This window comes from Melospiza georgiana, chromosome 5 (genome assembly GCF_028018845.1).
Source record: "Melospiza georgiana isolate bMelGeo1 chromosome 5, bMelGeo1.pri, whole genome shotgun sequence".
Taxonomy (NCBI): Eukaryota; Metazoa; Chordata; class Aves; order Passeriformes; family Passerellidae; genus Melospiza; species Melospiza georgiana.
In genome coordinates this window covers 14,675,333-14,699,619 of record NC_080434.1, presented here as the reverse complement: position 1 = coordinate 14,699,619, position 24,287 = coordinate 14,675,333, and the positions used below count along the sequence as shown (strand labels likewise).

Genomic DNA, 24,287 nt, shown 5'->3' with positions numbered 1-24,287 from the left:
CCCCCCAACCAGGCAGATCTTTACTTGCTGACTTAGGAGGCTCACCCTGCCCAGCCCCATTGCTGGGGCCCTAACATCCCCCTGTCCCTAACATCATCTGACAGACCTGCCCTGCCCTCCCCCCCAGGGCTGAGTGTCTCTGAGCTGAGAAGAAAGTCATATAAACAGCAGTGTGCCTTCTCTTTTCTGCTGTACTGCTCGCTACGCCTCACTGACTCACACAGCTCCTTTCAGGCACTTCCTCGAGTTTTGACGTAGTATGATTTCATAGTGCAGGGTAAGTGACTTTGAAGCTGATATTTCAGTTTTGAGTGGGGTGGATGTAAGCAGTATTTGGGCTTACATCATTAAATGAGGTCCTGGTTGCTGGAAGAATAAACATAGAGAGAAAATTTCGACTCTGCAAGATGCAATATTGATTGCTGCAGTGAGCCATGATGTCAAGTCTATGCTTCCCTTCCTCCTTGCTTCCCACAAGTGCTAAATAATAGACTTGTTTACTGGCATTTGCAAATTATTTTGCCTTTTTGAATGATGCAATGACATGCCCCCTATATTCTCATTTAATTTGTAACACCATTTGGATTTTTTTATCCTACATTTCTGATGCAATTTTTAAATAACTGTATTTCCTGCCCCCCAGACAAATCAGCTCTAATTTTATAATGAGAATTTCAGGGTTAGAATATTTTTTAAAAGAATCTAGGCCATATACATTATGTAAGGTTACCATAGTAACAGTTTCTCCGAGGGGAAAACCGACTGTCCGTAGTTTCCACAGAAACCACTCCCTGCTGAGAAGGTGCCTCCAAGGGAAGTGAAAGGAATATAAATGAGAGAGAGAGAAAAAGACGCGCACAGATGTCATATGACCTCTGCGGCATCCCTGCACTGTTGCAGATCCAACCCAGCGTTTCTGGGTTTGTTTTCAGTTTGTTGTTTTTGACTGCATGAGTGGCACCTTCTCTTGTCATGTAAAGTCTGGCTGCCCTTCCCTGGCGCGGAACTGGTTTTACAGCTGGAGGTACGGCGATGCTCCACCTTGGCAGTGAACTGACCACAGCAGATACTAAAGTCCAGTGCTCTAGGAACCACTGTGCATGGGAGAATTTAAATGGTAAAAGAGAATTTCCCCTCTTTTTTATTAACTTTTTTTTTTGCCTGAAAGAAGTCAGCAAAGACAAACAGGTATGGAAATGCTTCCTTCTAGAGAGAAACAGGAGAGAAGGGAAGCTCAACTAATTTGTCAGTTAATGGTTTTGTTCTTTTGGGGTACAAGCATACACTGCTAGGAAAAATGTATTCTGAAAGGAATAAAAAAACTCAAGTCCTAGGATTTGTTAACTGATGGGGAAAAAAATGGTGAAATGTCTTTAATGTACTTTAATATCACTGGGGCAAGTATGGATTAACATTTCTGAAATCTTTTTGCTCTTATTCTTTTCACGAACAGCGTTGATTTGTTTTGGCTTTTTTTCTTCAAAGGCAATAAAACTGTGACATTCATTCAAGGCTTAGTGCAGCCATAACTACAGATTAACGCTCTGGCTACTTCATCCTGTCATCTCTCTGCTGCTTTCTGGGGAAAGCAGGCTGACATGGTTATTAAATCTGGCAGCTGTGTTGTATGCACATGGGAAGCAAGTAGAGCACAGCATATAGAAAATGAGTAGCTTTCAGATAGCAGCCTTCATTTCACTGCTGCAAGACTTGAAAGGCAGCCTAAAAAGCTCTTTCTCTTCTTTGTAATCACCAGTCGCTGGATCAGTGCGCAAATATCACAAATACAGTTGCAAATGTAAGTATTCCTTGCCTGTGTGGTGCTTTCAGATTGCTAATTAAGGTTTCTACCTTAGTCTTCTGCTTGAAAAAGCAGAGAGATGAAAGCTGAAAACATCCTGACAGGGGAAGCTTCTCTGCAGTATTGTTCTGGCTTTCAGTGGAAGAGCTGCTGAGGGAAAGGGATGCTTGAAAGCTTTCCAGAACAAATAGTTTGCAGTTGTGTTTGTTGATTTTGGGGATGTCTGCTTGCTATTTTTTCTGCGAGGGGAGAAGTCCAGTAAATGCTGGTACTTATAGAGAGATGTTTTTCTGCTTAGATTAGATATACAGCAAGAAAGATACTTTAGCAGGAATAGATAGTTTGGGAGTACATAGAAGAAAAATTTTCCACGGTATTTTTTACCTGGAATCTTTTAAAAAAAAATCCATAAATGCAGACCCGGACTTCTCATTAAGGAACTCGACAGTACCTTATTTTCAGAAGCACAAACAAATAGTCATCATAAGGGGCACCAGTAAGTCTGCATCTGACCTGATAAGAACAATGAACATAGCACGGTGAGCAATGCATGTTTTTCACCCATCTCATTCTGTCTGTCCATGAAACGATCTTTATCTGCCACAGTGGCATCAAGACAGGATAGTAAGTTGGTTAGGAATCAGTGGAGCTGAAGGTTTCTCAGTGTTGTGGTGATATTGTAAGGAAGAAAATTGATACTTGTCAGTTTATTTTTGGTCTCATAGCGATGAAGAAGTAGTATGTTGGTTTTTATTCTCCTTTGTAATTCAAAGCTTCTGTATTGCCATTGTCCTATCGAGTTTATGGCTAATGAATTCTTACTGCGCTGTGCACGAAATCTGCTTCTTGAAAACAAGCCTGTGATCATTGCCAATTATAAATAGTAGTCAGATAACTAGACAAGAAATGCAGGCTGTAGCAAATTTGTTTCAATTGCTATGTCATGTTTCTTGCTTTATTTACAGTTTTGTTATTTCCTGGGGACCAGTGGTACTGTCAGTTTTTCATGAGCCATGTGAGAATGGCACTTGCACAGTTAACAGGTGACTGCCATTAAGTGAATAGGGAGAGAATATGTGTGTAGTTTGCTGCAATAGAGGACTAAACATATTCATGGTATAACCTATAATGATGCTGTAACACAGATATTTGGTGACTGTTGTGTTTATTAGCTGCTTTTGAAATATTTCTGCCTCATCTTACAGATGTATATGTATAAATGCCTGTCTTCACTGTAGCAAGTAAAAGCTGATTTTGAAGCTTCCTTTTCCTTCCTCTTGTCTCCTTTTCCCCTCATAGACATAAATTCATAGCTTCCCTGAAACTTAGTTGTGAAGATGGTCATTTTTAATGACAGCTGCGGAGCTCAGCTTCCCGAGCCTCAGTGGCAGCCAGCCAGCTGCTGAGACAAGTGGTGACCTTTCAGGACAATGTCTCTCACAAAAATGTCAAAATATTAAAGTGGCAGACATCAAATGCCATGTGTGTGGAGAAGGGCAGTCATCTGGCAGGCTTTCAGCTGAAGACAGTTAATCCACTGCTTGTTTGGATTATACATTGAAAGCCCCTGCCTAAGTCTCTCAAATATAGAGAAATTATTCATATGTGTCCTGAATACTTTCAGAAGTCCTTCTGGGAAGATCTGAGACATGGATGGAAAATTTCAGAGCTGTTTTATTTAAAATCTATTCAGGCATCTTCCTGACAGATATCCTGAAAAGAAGGTTTTGGCCTTTAACTTTGCTCTTTGCATCATACGCCAGTTTTGCTCCCCAATCTCTTATCCAGAATGTAAATGGATCCTGATGAAGCTTAAGCAAAGTTCATTGATGTGCACAGGATGCTGAAATTCTGATAGCACGTGCACTGACTTTTTAGGCATATGTTCACCAAATATTAAGCAATCCCCTGCAGTTTTTGGTGCTGCAGCCCTGAGCTGAAATCTCATTTGCTACTACATGCATCAATGCTTTGTAACTTTGTCTAAAGGCACTGAGGTGTGAGCGCTCCCGTGCTCACTGGTGTGTCAGATTCTCAGATACCTTTACCCCTGGTAACAGATCAGTGACACTGATAGGGTACCTCAGTGGTTTCAGCCCTGCTGCATAAATATTTCTGGGAGGTGTGAAACCTTGGCTTGTAGGAAAGGCAGGCAGAGTGCATGGCTGATCAGGGAACAAACCTGTTCACCTTGTGCTTGACCTCTCTTGGAGAGTAGGAAGGGGAACACCAGTAACTGCTCCAGGCCAGTCTTGTCCAGCCGGTTTGCAACTGGCCACAGTTCAAGAGAATTTTCAATATTCTCCTTGCAAAGCACAGGGTGAGCTGCCAACCCAGATAACCCCTGCAAAGCATTAAATATTTAGATTTAATAGCGCCAAATCCATTGCTACTTACCAAGACACCGAAAAGGAAAATAGTTTTTTCCAGTATTTCTTTCCTTTTTTCCTCCTGTTTCAAGGTAGGAGTTCTATGTCACTCCAAGTTTTTTGTCTTACTACAAGCAAGCAGTTTTTTAAAATTTTGTTTTATTGTTCTTCCCTTCTATTCATAGAGGATGTGTTTCCTCCCCCCTCTACTCTTTAAAACTGGGAACACTGCATTCCATGATCACCTTCTCTCTACTGTAGTATAGGAAAGGCTATGTATCTGTGTTGGTCTTTTCTTTCCAGTTAGTATTCTGTGATCCCCTCTCCTTTCTCCTAATTCCCTACAAGAAGAATTCTGAGGCAAATGAACTAGGTAAGGACAAATTTCCATAAACATCTTACAGTAGTTAACTCCTCCTTCCCTTCCTTTCTCCTTTCCCTTTTCTTCCAAATTTTACCTGCTTTCATACAAACATTGCTGTTATTTGAGAATTACTAAGATATAAAAATCTGTTAGGAAGAACAACATTATGCTCATTTAGTTGAGGAATAAAAAAGAAGCTAAGGCATCAGTTAATGTAACTTAACATAGCTCAGATACCTAGGCTGAGTTTTGGATTTTGATTTTCAAATGAGAAGCCACACATAAGCCCAATCTATTTAATCATCTGATAATGTTAAAGAAAAAAATAAATAGGGATGCTGCTATTTTCTGTGAGCTTTGCTTGAAGAAAAAAATCTGAGAAAAATAACTGCAGCAGCCATAATTTCTTTTAAATCAAATTATTCAGGACTTGGTTGTTTCCCAAGAACTGTGCAGTGTCAGATTGATTCAGTGCAGTTCATTAAACATCTGTCAGTATACCTCATATGAAATTCTGACTTGCATCAATGGCATTATCATTTCATTCTGCATTTATTTTATTATTACTCTTTCCTATTTCTGCAGCATCTAGGGATACTGGTTTTTGTTACTGAGCTAGGTATTGTACAGAAACAGAAGGTAATCCTTGCCCCCAGACTGCTTACAAGCTCTATTGCAAATAAATTGAAACCTTCTTTGCACTCACTTACTACCTTTCTTGTTTGACTCTTTATCTGCATTCAGAACACAGATGTTGGTACTGTGTTATCTGAACTGGTCTTTAAGATACCAGAATTTGCTTAGACAAAGGCTTGAAATTACAAGTAATTAAAATTAGGGAATGACATACACCTACTGTGACCTTATTTTAAAGCTGTCATACTGGTTCACTGAAAGTATCTCCCTTTAGGCTGTTATTATTTAGGTATTAAGTTAATGAATTATATTAATTGAAATTAACTCAACTGACCAAAACATGGTTATAATTACAAAATATTTCTGGACCACCAACAAAGATTTTCCTTAAAATTAAGATGCTATTGCCAATTACTAAGTTAATAAGATTCATTATAAACTTAATTACTAAGGTAATAATATTCATTATTAAGTTTAATGAAGTATGTTTACTTTTGATTATTTACAGAATCTAAATTTCAATGTTGATTATTCACATGAAATGGCAGCAGCATGACACATGACCATCACACACTAATTGACTCATGGAAGATGTACTGTGATTTGGGGTGGACAGTATGGTTCACAATATGGGTGAGATGAGAGTCTCACAGATGAGAATATTCATTTGCATTTTCTGTAAGACTAAATCTCCCATCACTCTGCTCCTTATCCAGCTTACAAGTAGATTTCAGGAGCCATTACACATCTGTTAACATCACCTTTTCTACTACCTTTTGTTTGGATGATATGGTGTAAGGTACACACTAGTTTTGATACTCATAAACTAGGACTAAACTGCCATCTGAAATCAGTCAGGACAACTCTGTAGTTCACAAAGCCCCATTAAAACACACTATTTCATGCTGAAGGTACTTTATGTGTTCAATTTGTACACTCTTCAGATCATCTTTCACAAAGCAAGACTGTAGCGTGTGAATACAAGCTGTAACTTAACTGAGTAATGTAATCAACATATCTGAGCCCAAAGGCAAATTTATTCTTTCTGGAAATGTGCATCACATAAACCACTATGATTTCTAAGAGCCATTTTTATTTTGAGGTGATAAACCTAGTTGTATATGCAGGAATAAAAAATCTGAAGGATCCCAGAGGGCCCAATCACAGTTGAAAAGATATTCTACTTTGAATTTCCTAGGATTTTTATATTTAATTTTGAAATTATAATTCATGATATCTCTTTTTGCATTGACACCACAATTTGTACCACTTTAGTGACATATTAAAAATGAAATTTAAATTTATTCTGACAGTGTCACTGTTGTTCCTTCCATAAAGCAGTTGAAAGGATTTACACAAATGCAAGCTAACAAACATGAAGGGATGTTGTACTGCTCAACTGACTTTTTCTTTTTTCATACAGGGAATGATGAATAAAAGTCTGAAAGATTATTTGCAAGCATGCAATTAATCATAAATCCAGCTTGATCTGGATGGATAAAACAGTAGTATTTCGATCTGGTTAGTATTTTAAAAGGATTTTGCAGAAGTCATTAGGCTAGGAATATTAAGATGGGTACCTCTTTTCTTATGAGACAATAATGTGATTCCCAAAGGGATAAACTAGAAGGTCAAAGACAAAACAGTTTAACCCCAGGAATGGTATGGATTACTGTTAAGAACATTCTGAAATCCTCTCCTGCCATTCATTTATTTCAAAGCATTCCTAAAAGTAATGACCTAATTTTAAAGATAGTAAATCAGAAATAACCAAAACACTGAAGCTTGTTTGTCTTTTTGAAACATGGGTTGTCTTAATTTAAAGGCTTCAGTACTTTTGAGTCTCCTTTACCTATCTAGAGGAGCAATTGAAAAATGGGTTTTTTCTGTTTTTTCTGTTTTTTTGCTATTCTGTTTACCCCCACTCTTCAATTCAGTGGGAATTGAAGCGCCCTTTTTAAGAAAGTAGAGAGTTTGCAGACTGATCTTGAGCTACCTCTGTTTAATACTTTGTAATCAACCAGCTTCTGTTGTTATTTGGAAATAGGTTCACTGAAATAAGTGATTTTAGCAGAATGCAGAGTAGATCCTGCGGGATGTCATGGCTACATTTCTGAAAGAGGAAGTTGACATCAACTCCCTTGGCATTCTGAGTGTTGCCCTACTGACATACCTGAAATCCATAGGTTGCCATAGCTTTGTTACAGTATGTGTGGCCCTCAGATTTTTAATTAGTCAGTAGTAATTGCTATGTAAAAGTAAAGCAATGAGGCTGAAAATTGATTAAAGAGTTATATAACTAACAGCCAAATTATTTTAGTATGTTTGCAGTTCCCAGGACAATATGCTTACTAACCTTGGGCCAAGATATAGCCATCCTAAAAGTGAATGTAACTCATACTGCATATTCCCATGGCAAAATTTTACCCCAAATGGGCTTCCAGCCATCAGTGTCCCTACTAGGTGGATTGGCCAAAGTACTCTTTTTCTCTATGAAATTAGTAGTGTATGCTTTAAAATGAGAAATTGAGAATTTGTTCAGCTTTTCTTTTGTTTTCGAGAACATGCTGAGAGTAAACATAGTGAAGCTTGTAACATAGATGCCACTGTATAATGCTTATAATGAATAACCTGCTATGACATCAGAGGTCTTCTAGGAATCAATAATTATTGATGAGGAAATAAGTAATTATTTTCACTGTAATTATCAGGAGACGCGTGATGATTTGCTTTGGTTCTGACCTTGATTGTTCATGCACTGAAATCATATTTGCAGTTAATTACTTCTTTTCCAGAAATGTTCATAGCTTGTTCAGCATCAGAGATTGTAGGTAGGAGAGGACCACCATGTAAAACACTTCTGTTTTTTGGGAAGTGTGAGTTTGTCCTTTTGGGAAAACAAAAGGCCTCACCACTGGCTTACAGTAATGCTTTTTAAAATAGTTCTGTGCTTGAAATGTTTTCTGAAAGGTTTTTTTTTTGCTTTATTCTTGAAGATGTGAGGGCAGATAAACACATCTGAGTGCAACTGCTATGGAGAGCAGAAAGCAAAAATCTCTATTTGATGTTCCTTGATGCTCAGCCAGCTAACTCTAGCAGAAACCAGAGCTGATGTTATGATTTATGGAGCTGGGAAAAAATAGCTTAGATCCTTGAGCAACAGAGACCCCCCCCCACTCTGATCCTATCATATTACTCTGATCCTATCATATAGAAAGCATTTTCCTATCAGTATTCTTCCCCCTGTCACTGAGGAAAGTTTGAGTGTTTTCAGAGCGACAAGTGGTACAACATCACTATGTCATTTGGGATTCTGATGAACTATCTAAATAAAGGTGTTTATATAGTGCCTTTATAAAGAGATCCCTTCAGCTGATTGCTTTTATCAGATATGGGGATTAAAAGTAGGTATAGGACTGCCTGTCACTGTCAGGGCAATTCCCTAGGCCAGTGGGTCACTCTCTTCACAGGACTGTTTGTCAGTGGGTATGTGTAATACCATAGTCCATAGCACTTTGTTTATCTGATTCAGAACAGATGCTCAAATCACACAACTTCCATGAAGGAGGAATTGACAAAGAGTGCAGCTGGGGTGAGGATGGTACAAGAAACTCCATCCATCATTCCCCAAGAGTCACAATGAATGGCTTAATTGTTGCTGCTAACAATTGTTGGTCATTTTTATTTGCTATAGCCAAAGTATGATCCCACTAAGAGCCAGCTTGGGGAAATACAGTGACAGGGCAGTCTCTTTGTTCCGTTCACTTGGCATCATTCACTGAATAGATTCCACTGGCTTTATCTGGACCAAGACCTTCTTCTATTGCTCACCTGCAAAGCATGCTGCTTGACCACAGTGAGGTCTTGAGCTGGCTACCATAGTTGAAATTAGGAAGGAACAGTGAGGAAATAGTACAGTATGCAATAAAACCAACAGGATTTCATACTGGGGAGTTTCTGTAAGACAGTATGTCTTCTGAGAATGCTGCCCATGGGAATACTTCTCTTACCAGAGTTCCCTTCAGTGCCTTGTGAATTTAGTCTTTCATTGAAGTGGATTGGATGTATGTGGTTTAATATCGTCCTCTATTGCAAGGTTTGTATTTAAGAGATGCTACACAAGCACTAGGAAAGGACAGAAAGCAGGCTGCCAGTATCACCAAAAAATTCATTTCCCAAGTGAGTATGCATTGGGTCACAGTGAGGTTAATGTCCATATTCATGTGATGTTAAAAAAATTCATTGTCTGGGTTAAAGCCTCTCCCTATTGTTTAGTATCCTACTGAAAAGCTGAGGATTTTCATAGTTCTCAAATAAAGACACCTGAATTTTTGTCACACAAAGTGACCTGATTTTTCTTAATCTTATTCTCAGAAACAATTCAATTTTGGCTGATTTTTCTTTTTTTAATGAGGCAGACGTCTAGCATGAAAAATTTCATGCTAGCCAGTAAAGGCTGTCAGTCTCTTAAAAGCTGAAATAGGGTCACTTAATGGAGAAATATAAAATTACCATGTTTATAGATTATAGTATTAAAATGCACAATCAACAAAAAGTTCTGCTCTGGGCAAACATCATGGTATTCAGTACCTCTGTGTACCAAGGAAGTTCCTAAGTATAGCTGTAGCAAGACTTCTTAGAAAAACACCCCTAATGGTAATTTGTTCTGTTGAGGATGATATTAAATATCTCTGTGGGTTCTTCCCCTTCTCAAAAGTGACATTGGAACTTATTGTGGAGTCTGAAATTGCTATGGAGGAGGAAAGAAGGGAAAGGAAAAAAGACTGGACCATCTTCAGTTGAAATGCTGCTGAGAAGGTTTAACTTTTTTCCTCATTCACAAGTTAAACAGAGTTTTGACTCTGCAGAATATTTGCTTTTCAGAATGCATGTGACCTGTATTGTAGACACCAGTGTTCTTGAATCCTCTGGAATATCAAGGGGTTTTAGATGTCATCATATCTATGGATGCCAGTGGGATGAATTCAAGATAAGATTCTGGCTGACTTGTAGTTTTTTATGTCTTTGACCTGACCTTAAAATGACCAAGAAATAGAGCTTTAAAATAACTGCATGAATGTGAGCAATTGCTGAATTTTAGCAATTACAATGCAATAATCATTGCCTCCTTCTGTGAGGTCTCTCAGCTTGAGCTTGAGTCAGAAAGCAACCAAGAGCAAACAAAGTCTTTTCAATGCAAGAAGCCTCCTTTAAATGTGCCATGTTGCTGACCTTGACAAGCAGGCAGAAAAGCACAAGTGAATGCACACAAAGTTTCAAGGCCTGCTGTTCATCCAGACCCTGGGTCCTGTGCAGTATTACCTCACACAGATTTTGTTCCTTGCATGCAAAATCGAATCACAGTGTGTGAGCTATAATTTAATCCATGTTGCAGCCTGGGTGAACACAGAGGCCGTGGTGGAGCACTGTGGTGCAGTTGGGCAGCTCTGGCTGTTTTAATAGGATCAGGGGATCCTTGCTAAAGGAATGAGGCAGAATAGAGCAATAAGAAGAATACATGCTGGAAGAAGTGGCCCTTTTTTTTTTTTCATAAAAAGCTCTGTTGAATAGGAAAAAAAACCCAGACTGACATGGAACTGATTTCATAATACAATAAAAGTACCATAGTGATACTGGATGCAGGTTATAGAAATTATAATTTAATTTCATGCTATGTATCTTCAGGAAACCCTTACTAATTTGGGTAGCATTTGCATTGCTTTTGCATATACACTTTTATTTATTTGCTTGAGCTAGAATATACAGTATCTCCAAGCTTCTTTGCTGGCTAGGTAATATTTCAAAAGACTTTCTTCTCCCCAGTTAACATTTGCAAGTAACGTATCTAGAATGTTTTGCTTTCAATTAAAAATTATGTATTTTGGTTGATTTTATACTCACATTGTATACTCATAATACTAAATAATTAAATGATATGTCCTTTCTACTTTCATATTAATTAATTAAAAGCATGTTCTTATGTAGATTTCTCTCTGTAATTTACAATTGCTATATAAGCATACAATCTCATATAAATACTTTCTTATGGAGAATCTGTTTTAAAAATGTGTAGAACTCATACAAAAATATGTATTTCTGAAGAGTTTTAGAATTCTATTAATTCAATTTCTTTTCAAATCAGTGAGCAGCTATTGACCAGAGCTCCATCCTTTCAGTATGCATTAATTTTGTAAGTTTGCTTGAATTTTGTAGACCATACAGAATTTTTTTTGGTAGGTGCTGTCACTCTGAAGAGAGCCATTTGTCTATGAACTTCTTTGTAGTTGTTCTTACCTTTAATTAGAATCTTTGTATGCTCAGTCTGCTGATGTTGTCTTTTATCCATTCTTACTCAGGTTCTTATATGTGTGACTGACTGAAGAATTATTCTAGGATTATTTGACCCCCAGTTCCATTTTCTTAGGCTGCTGTAAAATGGCACAGCATAATTAAATCCAGACGTGGGTGGGGTTTGGTTCTGATTACATGATAGTTTTAGCCTTTTTACTACTTGGATCAAGGGGTAAAAGATAAAAGTTTTAGCTTTTAATTGAGTTCTCCTGCATGGCTGAGGTTTGTAGTATCTTTAAAATTAAAGTCTTCTTTTCCTCTCCTGCTGCTCAGAATACCTTTATAACAGAGCTTTGCTTGAGATCTAGTATGTCCCTGTTTTTTGGGGGGGATGGGTTGTCACAAGGAACTTGACTTGAGAGCACCTGGAATTCATTAAAATTCCTCTTACTAGCTTGTTATATGAGAATACTGAAAACTTGGCCTGTTGTGTTTGCTTGCAGGCTTATATAGGACACACCACTTTCTCTCTGGATTTCTGTGTCCAAATGAATGATTCTGACCTTTGTTGTGCCTCTGCAGTTTCAAGCAGTTAAATTATTTCAGTGTTTCCACCTGCTTGGTAACTGGCACGCTTTGTCTCGGCTTGCTGGGTAGAAAGAGAAATAGAAGTAAGTTAGGTATAGCAGTTTTTTGGTACCCCAGTCACTCTTATTCACAAGAAGGCATAAAATGCATCAGTAGTGTCATTCAAGGAGAGGTAAACTCCTGATCCACACTGGGAGAGGGGAGGGACAAGTCACATCTGCACCACTGGGCACAGACCACTCTAGCCATTATTCAGGGGGTGTGTATGTGTGAAGGGAGTTAATTCCTTTTAGTTCCTGAATAAATCTGTGGCTGACCTCATTGATGTGACAGTGAAATCAGCAGGAGTTCTCATATGCTTGACAGAAAGGCATGTATTAAAGTGCTTTCTTTGAACCAAGGTCACTGCATCGCTAATCTGAGCATTTTTCCTGTGATGGGCAAATCCCTCTTGGTCTCTGAGCATCCTTTGCTCTAGTTGATGCAGGAATTTGGTTCTGTGCCAAAGAAGCAAGTGGAATATTTACTGCTGAGTTCACGATGAATAGGGTTTCTTATGGGAGCAGGAACCACAGCTATCTTGAAGGCAGTCTTCTAATTAATGCTGTCTGTTTGTTGTATAACAGCAAGGTCTTTACAAAAGAGTTCTTTTGGAAACTTCCCTTGTGTTCTTCTGTCTGAGCAAGAACACAGCCCACAGAGGGGTGAGAAACTGGAGAGGTGATATTTTTCTTGTGACAAAGGCCATTCATAATAAGGAATTTGTCAGTTCCAAAAATACCACTGGAAATGTTTATACTGTTATATAGGAAAGCATTCCTTGGAGACAAGTTATCTTGTAATTTGAAATTAGGATAGATGTGTGTGCTGCTGGGTCTGTGCCTATTTTTTGGCTCTTTGTCAGCATACCTGACACTCTGAACATAGATCTGCTCCAAAGCCAAAGCATCTGTCCATCTGAAATATTTTTTTTACTCTAAACCTAATCAGAGATAAGGAATGTTTCAGCATGATTTGCAAAACCCTTCTAGAAGTGCATGAATCGCCCCATAACAACAGTGAAATTTAAATGTTGAGTCTAGACTAATTCACAGAATTTAACTGAGAAATGCCTGCAGTGTAGTATAGCAACGCTTAAGGTAGCTTATAGCCAGCTTGAATATATAAGCCAGTTATGGCAGCATGGTGCCCAAGACAGGCTAATTTGCTTTGCTTCTTGACTGAGTTTTCTCCTGCTTTACCAGCATGTACATTAGACAGATATTTCAGAAGTAGCTTTGACACTTCTTGCTACCTTGCTGTCACAGATCCGCCTATAAAAACCTTAAGGCTCAAAAACTCTGACTACCCAAATTCCAGGTGAGATGAGAACTGAGGCCATTGGTCTGCAAATAAGGTAGAGCACAACTGAATGGGAAACAGAGGGCGTGTGCAAAGAGTAGTTTGTACTTGAAAGGCCTCCTCTGAACTCTGTGACAACTGAGGCCTGTGAAACATCTCTCACTAGGAAATGGGACACAAAGAAGCTAGGCAGAAAACTTGCTTAGATGGACTTTAAACTTGTAGGTTTACTGTGCTCTACAGTGCCAAAGTTAATCTTTACCCATAGTGCATGGATTTTTGGAGGTATATCTCCTTTTATTAGTGCATTTGTGTTGTGTTTTGAATGAGTGATCTTTGAGGTGGTAGGAAATTTTAAAAAACACTTATCTTGCCAAAGTAGTTATCCTGTTTATTTGCTTTCAAAGGATATATTTCTTAAGTCAGCTGTGAAAATAAAAAGTTTGTATGTCTGAAATGTCTTCAGTGAGAGCCTCAAAGAACTGTAACTGTATGCACACAGAACTTCTGTGAAATAGGTAAGACATACTATTACCACATTACAAGGAGATATAAAAAAATGAAATCACAGGTGCAGAGCTAACTAGAACACCAGTGATAATCATGACAGCTGTTGATGTACATCAGCTGTATAACCTTAGTTTCTTTCCACACATCTCCTAATGCTAGAATTGTGTTTTTAGTTACAGTTACTCTGCTGCTTTTCCACTCCTGTTAAGCAGAGAAGAGGTCTCTTGGTTCAATGTGGTGTTATTTACACTATTAAGTTGCTGCAGGTATCTGTTTGATCTGATCCTTGGTGTGGCATTACTGATGAGGTTGAAGGAACTATTCTGTCTTGAAGACAGGCAGATTCTGGATGGAAAGCTGGCACATTAGGGGGAGATTCCAGCAATCATTCAGCAGCACAGGAAGGAGTAGTTGTAAGCCTGACCTTTCTGTGTAGGGAGCCATGAAAAGAGGTGCTGACAGCAGTTGTTTCACTTAGTCTGTTTGGAGCATAGGCATAGATCCTGTAGTCTTTGTGGCTTCCAGGGGTTAGACACTCCCCAGAGTCTCTTCTGGCTTTTGCTACACCTCAGGAGGCACTACCAAAGGGTTAAATCATTCCACAGTGTGTCACTTGCTCTCTAATTAGGAAGTGGTCCAAGAACTCAAAGTTCAAAATGCACATGGTCTGAGCTGGGACTAAACCCAAGTTCCCACTGATTGCAGATTCATATGTTAGTGTGGTGCATCTGGGCACGATCTCTTCCCCTTCCCATTTCTGCCTTTTGCTTTCGTTTTTAACAGGAAAGAGACATTTCAGCTACACAGTTTCACTTCTTTTGTCACTATCTGAAGTCTTCCATTGCTTAAGCTGGTGTGTTTTCTGGGAATAACTTGTAACTCCTTTTATAACTGAAAGCAGGCCAGTAAAACATGACAAAAACATCACTCCATTCTGCAGCATCTGTGGCTTCTGCTGGAGAATCAGGGCAGGTCTCCTCCCAGCAGCAATGTAGACAGAAAGTGGACAGCCTGAGCCTCAGGGGGCCTGAGGTTCCTTGTTGGCCCCAAAGGGAGATGCAAAGAACAGGCAAAATAGCATCCAGCTGAGCATGTTTTGAGAAGAAAGGGCAGAGTGAGGGTGGGCTGAGGCTGCAAAATAGTAAAAAAACCCCCAGTTTTGGAAAGCAAACAATGAATAATAGGAACCAGATGCATGGATGGTAAAATGAAAGGGACAGAATCAAAATGTCACCCATGGAGTCTGCAGCTGAGGGAGTGGGCAAAGTTCTGCTGAATCATATCATAGAATCATAGAATATGCTGAGCTGGAAGGAACTCATCAGCTTTTGGGATCTTGTGTTTGGTGAATGGTGTGGGTTTGGGGGTCATGGATTTAAGTTTCACCCCAGGATAGATGGTAGCTTCTTGGGGATGACAGCCATCTTTTGCATATGAAAAATAAGATGGTGATTCTGGTTTCCACCTTTTGCCCTCTCTATCTAAAACATGATTACTGTTTCCCTCCACTGGCACTTCGGGTGCCTAACATGGCAGGGGTATTGAGTCAGACCATTAACCTGTCTGAAAGACATATCCAGCAAGACAAATTTGGGCTGTGAGCTTTCACACTGTTCCTGCAACAGTGTGTGAGAGAGATACAGGCCTGTGCAACTGGGAATGGCAGTAAAGAGACAGGGATAACCTTTTTGATAAAAGTAAATTATTAAATCAGCTTGGCCATCACTATTAGCTGGTGCCGGGTTAGTATTGTTGGCAGTGCTGGTAACACTTCTCCTGTGTCATGCCAGGCTTAAGGACAAAGAGGCAGCTTCATCCTTGGCATAATGCTATGATTGAAGTCACAGGAGTTGTACCCAGGATGACTTTGTCTAAAGTGTGCCTTTTCAACAAAGTCCACTAAATCAGCTCATTCTTGCTCTTTCTTTTGTTTCTTTATTTGTGGCTACACTGAATTAGCATCTTAAATAAATTTCCATGGGAATCAGAGATGCAATAGCTAGCTTGCTTTCTCTTGTGCATCTACAAACAGTCTTTTCATAGCAGTCTTTTCACAATCTCATGTACAGTGTTTGGGCACTTGATCCATATCCATCAAGAGCTTTTCATGCCTATCCTGTTCCATAAAAAAATCTAACAGTGTAAGCGCAGTAACATGCAGTATATAGTTGATGGTAGAAGATTTATAGCACATATATTTTATATACTCTGATGAAACATCTCTCTTTCTGGAGTGACTTTTCACCTACTCTCACTCTGATACATTATTTCTATAGTTTGTGACGTAGATTGTAGAAGAAAAAGAAAAGTAGGTAATTTGATTTGATGAAGCAGGGCATTCTCTGCATAGAAGAAAAGGTAAGAAAAGAGAGCTTTGTAAGGAAGAGAGAAAGCTGAAAAGCCAGGCTTTGTGATGAAGAGAGATGTGGGAGTGGATCCCTAAGAAAGAAGAAATTCTGAAAAGGCCTTGAAGCTCAGGACATGAAAGCACAGCTTTCATGGAGGTGCAGGCAATGTGGCTGTGGTATGGAACAAAAGATTACCTCAGCTGCTGAATTTTTTGTGGAAAGCAATGCAGGTGCATTGGGAATAAGTTCTAGGCTCAAGAATCAAAATAATGAATCATATACTGTGATCACATGGTGGACCTGGGCAGAGATTTACGGGTTAAAAATACTGGAAAAGAGCTATGGTAAAATAATGATATTGGTGTGGATAGCACAGACTGAGTGAGAAATCCAGCAAGAGTAGAGGCAATGTATGTTACGTCCCTGGGTGGCAGCTGATGGAGCTGTGCAATTGTGTCAGAATCTGAGATGTCATTGAAGAACGTGTCTAGCATGTCTCACTGTGAAGAAAAACTTGCAAACGTGACCTGAGCACATTGTGATGCAGAGCTTGGTGCCAGAGCTCTCGTGCAGCCTGTCAGCAGAAGCCAGAGAGCTCAGCTACGACACCCCGCCTGTCTGAGCGAGGTGCTAACTCCAGCATCTGCTGCTGCAGCGAGTTCAGCTCCTTTAGCAAAGCAGGGAGGGAGAGAAATGACTTGTGCCAAGACTGCAGGAATGTAGTGTGATTGCACCGCTTTAATTCGACCCCAGAAAAAGGATCTTAAAATTAAAAGCTGTCAGGGCACTTAATACAATATGCCTAAAACACAGGGTGAAATATAAGACTGGAGAAAAGCATAAAACTAAACAATACAAATGGATGCTCGTAAATCACTGACATGAGTCAGTGGTACAGGAGCCTGCACAAGGAAATAGTAAAAGCTGGATAGAATATAACAAGAAGTAGGGTGCCTTTGGGAGTGTGAGAGAGGGAGGAGTAGATGCTGAGAGAAGAATTAATCAGAAAAGTCAGAGAAAAAAACAGTGAAAGCCAAAAAGATGGCATGGTTTTTGAGGAGGATAGCAAAAAAGAGCTCAAAGAGCCTGAGGCTTGAAGCACAAAGCATGATATTTATGCAGGGAGTCATTATAGAACACTTAATGAGACAGATTTTGGTGGCAGACAGGCCTCACAGCCAAACTAGAGGCATAAGAAAGTAGGACAGAGCTGGGATGAAATGGGATCAGCAGCTGTAAGCAGGGTATTCAATTAACTAGGAACAATTCAATTCAAACAACAAAGGGAGAGAGGAACCTGGGCAGACAGGTGGGAACATAGATGACTCAGACAAGATCAGAAGGAGCTTATATTTCAGGGAGTATTTACTCCATGCAATACCTCTTTTGTCTCTGTGTTAAGATTAGTAAACTGACTGAGAAGCATTTGCTTCTGTGCCACACTGCCTTTCTTGAATGATGGGGGGACAGACAAGAAGGGCACAGTGTGGTGCTGAAGAGAAGGCAGACGTAGCACCTCCCGTTTTGATAGCAATAATTTGCTAGATCAATTTGGTTGTCTCACAGAACCTTACTGTAAGGTGCCTTTGTTGTGACCCTGCTCTTTCCAGGAGATCAGGACCCAAAGAACAAACAGTTAAGATGGAGGTGAAGAGAAGCAATCATAGGGGGATCAATAAAGGTTGGGGGGTCAGGTCAAGAAGGTCAGGGTAAGACATTTGTGACAGAGAAGTGAGAAATGCCACTGTCAGCAAATAAAGCAGATAAAGCATGTTAGGAAGGATGAGAATAAGAAAAAGGATGGAGAGAATTAAAATTAGAGACTTTGCAAGTGAAACTTCTATACAGTGAATATGAACTAAATGTAATTTAGAGGTCTTTTGTTTGCTTGTATGTTTGATTGACCTAAAAGAAAGTGTGCCTTGGAGATGCCTGCAGGCTCCCTAGAAGTGTTTATATGAATACACAGCAAATAATGTGCTTTTCCCAAAGTGATCTATTGATTTTTGTTTTTCCTCCTACCTTAACCATTTTAATGCCTAGCAGTAAACCGTCAAGCCTTAGCCCTTCCCAGTCAGTCCCTCTTGTTCCCCTGCTTAAGAATGAAACCCAATATCTTGAACACCCAGAATGCGAAGAAGGAGCTAATCATTGGCTCGCATTGTGGCTGGCAGGGCTGGCCCGCCTCTTTGGCTTGTGCTGACAAGCTGTTTATGTTTGTGCACGGCCACCCTTTAACTCAGCCGCCCGATGGCCCTAATGGGACCAACTGTCTGAATGCTGCAGGCAGCTAAATCTTCTCATCAGAGGCACAGTGAATTTCAGCCTCCGACTCTCCCGCCTGGACTCTATGGAACATTAGTAAGTAGCCTTCTGTCTTGTTGGGGCTTTTCTTGTAAGACTAAGGGCATGTTTTAGCAAGGCAGGTAGGTGCTGTCATTCAGAGAGGCAGCTATTAAAGCATTTTCCTCTGTCTGAAGTAAAAGAGCAGCTACTTTGTATGCTGTGTCATGACTGCAAGGACCACACGATTTCAATGCCAAATGAGACCTTCCTGGAAGACAAAAGGGAAGAAGTTAATAAGGACATAATCCATTTAAACTTACTAAGTTGTTGAGGTTTTTTTGTACACACACACATATATATACACACAACTTAAATTAATCTGCATCTGGTTCATATTTTTAGATGCATTTACAATATTTGATCATCCAGTCTCACTTTAAACACCAGCAATTTTTGCAAGGTCATGAGTAGTGTGGTTTGGAAAAGTGTGAAATGGCTGGAAATGAGATACTATAAAATGAATGCTTCCCAGAATGCTGATAGGTGCTGTCATGTTTGAAGATATATACCTAGCAGTAGAAAAAGAAAGTCATGGTCACAGATTTCAGTACTCTTTGTTTACTGGGAATTGTTATTGGGAATTGTTCACAGCTCCACAGAGCAAAAGATTGTAGAGATGGAATGAGCATGACTTCTTGCATATTTAGTATACCCTTTCTAATTTTCAGGATTTGAACTCAAATATTGTCTTTTTGGGCAGTATTCTTCAACTTATACCTGCACTGCATATATTTATGGACTTTTTAGACTTTCTCTTTTACCATTTACACCAGCAAATTAAGTTTTAATGTCCGTGTCAGAGCTGGCCACCATACAGAATCTCAGAAGTAGTCTGCTGCTGAAGTTTAGGCAAGTCTGTGTGTAGGTTTCATGTGATAACTGGGGCTCAGTGAGTTCAAGATACCTCAGGGGGAGAAAGGTGCCTGTCATTGTAAATAAGCATGTTCATTATTCCTCTGTTTAAAATCACAGGAAATAAGTTACAATCAGATCTTCATTAGCTTTGGCTCATGCCAAAAAAAAAAAAAATTAAAAGCAAGTCCAAAGCAAGGCCTGATGCCATGTTCCTTTCAGCTTGTTTAGCTTGCCCCCTGTGGATGTACTCAGTAGGGGAATCTCTGGGGTTGTGCCTTGGTCTCTGCTGTGCTGCTTGTGTTTTAGGCAGTGCACAGCTTCCACAGACAGCCCTGGTGTAGCCTGGAAACTTTTGGCTCAACAATCCTACTCACCTATAGGATCTTAATGATTGCATCATTCAGTGAGCTGTGGATTGCAGAGTGCCACTCAAGCAATATTATATTTAGGAAGCAGTGGCTAAGAGACAGGTGGACAGAAACTTTCTAATAACACAGATCAAATGATAGGCAGCTGTTGTACTTAGTACTTTTAGGTGGGTCTTGATGCTGATGGTTTTTCAGCTCTGAGTCTGAGCCTTCTCTGCAGCATGTGTGCATGTGTGGTAGTGTATGAATTAAAGCTAATTACTGCAATAAGCTGCTTCTGTGCCAGGCTGTGAATACAAGCCTGAGTGTTTCAGTCAGTTACACTAAGCAGCAGATAGATACTAAGCCTTGATTAGTAAAGATGGTTTTTGTCTATAGATTAAGAAAGCAGGATCTCAGGACTTAAATGAAAGCCATGAGATACACCACACACCTAGGAATTGTTGCTGTGCCCTTGTAGTACGTAATTAGGAGGAATCAATATGCTCGCCACATTGTCTGTCTCTTGACTAAAGAAAGAGATCCCTTGTGCATCACGAGCTCAGCACAACATGGCTGGCTCTGAAGGGGCAGACTGTGCCTGTTTGATTTGCATTGGGGTAAACAGGCAGAAAATTAAAATTGATTTTTTTTTTCCTCCCAGAAAGATAATTTTGAAGATGTATTTACAGGGCTTGCTAAAACAAGGTGCTGAATCAACATCCTTCATAAAAGAACTGCTCTGAACTGAATAAGCTATAATTGCACTTTTTGATTCTGAGCTAGTAGGCAGTTTGTGAAAACAGAGTTATTTACTAATACTCATTAACAAAGCTTTCAGATGGCCTGGCAAGCAGAGAAGCATATCATGCTCAATCTACAAAAGGAGATAAAATCTGCAAGGAAGCTGGAAATAGAACTGCTTACTGTGGCTCATTTTCTTCCTCTGCTTCTGTAGGTGCATTTGCCAGCAATTTCCTGTGGCTGAGTATTTGGTCTGCAGGCACACTTGTAATATAGCTATTGTTCAGTTGTTCAGAACTTAATGAAAGGTGTTCATTTGGAGTTGACTGAAACCCTGACTTCTTACCAGTATTTCCCGAATATACTCATGGTAACGAGATTATTAGATCCACTGTACTTCCCCTACACTGCCCTTGGGAATGTCAGACCAGCTCCCAGAATGGATCAATATCTTGGGAAGGAACAACTCTCTAAACTACGAAGGATTTTGAGTTATTGGAGCTCTAATTCATGACACTGGGCATTTGGATTTTTAGTGAAAACAGAAGAGTTTAAGGGTACTTTTTGCCTCAGGTTTTATTATTAGCAGCTGCTCTGCTAATATGCCTTATATGCTTGACACACATCAATTAAGGTTATGATAAGGAACAGCCTGTAAGTGAAATATTGCATGTCTCCCTCCCATCAGCTGTTTGAGTCTGACCAGGAAACTGAACTGTCAGGTAATAGGAAACAGTCTGAGGATGTGAAAGAAGCAATGGCAGCCTTCTGTCAGGTTTGGATAGATTTCCTTGTAAAATCACTCGCTATCAGAACTCAGGTCTCCATGCGATAAATGCTGAAATTTGCCTCCTTAGCCTCCTTGCGTAAGTTGCCTTCTCTCTTAAATCTGAACCATCTGACTAATATCCTCAGATTTTACCTATGCCTATAAAAGCTCTTGAAATCTTTCATTGTGGCCTTTTTTTTTTTATCCCCAGATCCCTTTTGCTAGGTATTAGATGCTAGGTAAGGGATGTTGTTGCCACTAAAGTGGAACATACTGGTTGGTTCTGAAAAAATGAAAAACTCTAAGCATGCAGCCTTTTCTGTTGCAAAAGCAGCAGGGCTGTAGTACCCAGATCTCACTCATGCATTAGGAGCAGAGGATCTTCCTCTAGTGTGTGCATTTTAATTTGGTGGTGTTACCTGGAGAAGTTACCTGCTCTTAGGAAAGAAAAGGATTGCTAGGCAAGTTCATGTGCAAAATTCACCCCAGGAGAATAGAGGAAGTCTCTCAGCCAGGTATTTGCAACAGATCTCATTCTGTAGGGTGGCCTGCCTGAAATATAACGGAAAATTTGGGTCAAGAGAGAAAAAAGGGATTAGTTCCTACCTTCTTTGCCTGTGACAGAGAGTGAATGGCAGTGAAAGGCTGTGCTGCCTTTAAATCACCAGTATCTGCCAGTTTCCACTGGTTCTTTGACTCCTCTCCCTCCTGTCTGACATATCTGGCCTCTGTGCTAGCCAGCAATGCTGAAAGAAACAACCTTCAGTGGCATTCCAGCCCTTGCACTGGCTATGCTCTGCTCTCATGCTGGGAAGATGTTTCCTTGGACTCCATTGGCAAGCCCTAAACTTTCTTCTTACTGGAATTACTGGCTTACAGAACAGGCTCTCTGCATTGCTGCTTTGCTTTGATAGTGTGTAAAAGGCACATTTGTGCAAACTACCTTCTTTTAGGGTACATACAGGACTGGTATATTAATTGTAGCCTCCAGATGGCTCATTTCTCTCTCTAGCTCACCTCCCTCTGGCCCAGAAAGCAAATTGTATCCCTGTATGTGTTCAAGTAGGCAGGAAATATAATAGACGCCATGGTTTCTTCTACCATGAAGAAGCTTTTAAGGATTTCAGTTTCCTTCTTTCAGCCTGTGTAGTTGCCCAAAGGTCTAATAAAGCAGCAATTTTAGTTTGTAGCATAAAATGTTCTTAATTAAGGGGGTAGCTTGCTGTGTTCTTCTTCGTTGCTTCTGTCTAAAGAAATTATCACGGCTGTCATCAGCCTTTTCCTCTTATCATGGCTCGTTCACAGCATGTGAAACTGAGAAGCATTGTATCCGTTAAAATTCAGGGAGTGCACTGCAGTTTCTCTCACTAAATGAAATCATACTGTGGCTTGTTTTCTTCTTGACATCTTTCATCTTATGCAGCATCTTCAGTTGACACTTTACCTAATGCTCCCTAATGTAATCCCTTAATGTGCTGTCAAAAGTTAACATTTTTAATACTGATATCCTGGCATGGAATTCTGCAGGTCTTATTCTGGCAAAACTCTTGCTGAAGGTGATAGAGAGGCTGGTTACTTAAAGACTGAAATGGGACTGTGAGAATTAGAATCTTTTCTCATATGTGTGATTTAATTTCTGTTTCTGACTGGGATGTTTAACTTTAGCATGATACCTTTGGCCTTCTTTTCAATTAGTTTTCAAATGTGTAAGAGAAAGTTGATAAGTATTTGATGAGGTTAATGTCAACTCCAGCATTGCAGTGACTGAACCTTCAGCACTTTTCAGACATTGTCTTCTTGAGACCGTCTGTCTGAAGAGATGTCTCTTCCTCTCTATTTTCCCTGTAATTTTCTCCTGATACCCATTCCTCTCTTTCACTTTGAAATCTATGCTTAACACTTATATACAGTTTGGGATCCAGAGCTACAGCAAAACATTTCCTTGGATCATACTGGCTATAGAAAATGTTACACTGTCACACTCCAATACATAGATGGGAAAATGTGGGCCAGGACTGATGTGGCTCTGGCTGCAAAAGAGAGGATGCAGGAGTGGGAAGAGGTGTTCATGTGGATGGAGCAGAGACAGCATCTTTTATATGCATGCAGGTATGTAGACAAGGGTAGTTTCAGTGGAGAAAGTCTTGTTCCCTTCCTGCCCAAAGCTCTGCTCAGCTTCAAGCCTGTCAGCCTTTCACTCTGGCTTGTAGTGTCTTCTGGCCCCTCATCCTTAGTCCAAGTGTCCAGCTCATGCCTGTGTAGGGAGGGCATGTAGCTTTTCCCTGTTGTCCGTGCCCCTTGCCTCACTCACAAAATTCACAGGCTCATCAGATTTCTGCCACAACTCTTTTCCTATCCTAGAGGCACCTCTTTTCCTGGCCTCTCATGTCCCATCCTCCTGAACCTCTGTGTTCCATGCCATTTAAGATGCTTGTTCTCCCTGCCTCTCAGTCCTTAAGAGCTTCCCCAGAGCGCTTTGCTCCTGCTGTATTCTCTTCCTACTCTCTGTGTTTCTCACTACAGCCCAGTGCTTGCTGTCTGAGAGACAGGGGGCTCTTTGTTCTCCCCTGGAGTCTCAGGTTCTTCAGTGCAAAGGTCTCAACATGCTTTCTTTTTTCTCTTTATTGTACTTGAAGGCAGGAAAGTAGGACAGGTCCAGGGGTGAACCAGGCACATACTAGTTTTTGTGTGCTGTGAAGGGGGATAGCTCCAGGCAAGGTCAGAGAAAGACTAAGCCAAGAAATATATAAGCATGGGGGTATTTTTTAGAAAATACAGCCTTTTCTATTTTTCTTGGCAAACAAAGTGTCCAGTGTTCAACAAATATCTTGTGAACCAACTTCAGGCCCAGAGCTGCTTTTGAACTGTTTGCTGTGATTCTTCATGTGCTCATTTCTTTGTGTTACCAGTCACATGGTAACATTTCTGATTCTTGGATGAATGATGTTTTCAAACAAAAAGAGGGATTTGGGCACATT

At 40.0% G+C, this 24,287-nt stretch overlaps 1 protein-coding gene across 10 annotated transcripts in view; it reads left to right on the top strand.

Moving 5' to 3' along the window:
- Positions 1–808: 808 nt before the first annotated feature.
- TRIM2 (tripartite motif containing 2) overlaps positions 809–24,287 on the top strand; it is an 87,829-nt gene continuing 64,350 nt past the window's right edge. For 4 of the 10 annotated variants that reach the window (XM_058023920.1, XM_058023917.1, XM_058023919.1 and 1 more), the window contains exon 1: positions 809–1,117. The gene's annotated coding sequence lies outside the window, so the exon portion shown is untranslated. Of the gene's footprint in view, positions 1,118–1,166; positions 1,189–1,626; positions 1,799–1,950; positions 2,341–24,287 lie in introns of those variants that run through there. The other 6 variants (XM_058023932.1, XM_058023927.1, XM_058023933.1 and 3 more) reach the window with 4 other exon arrangements.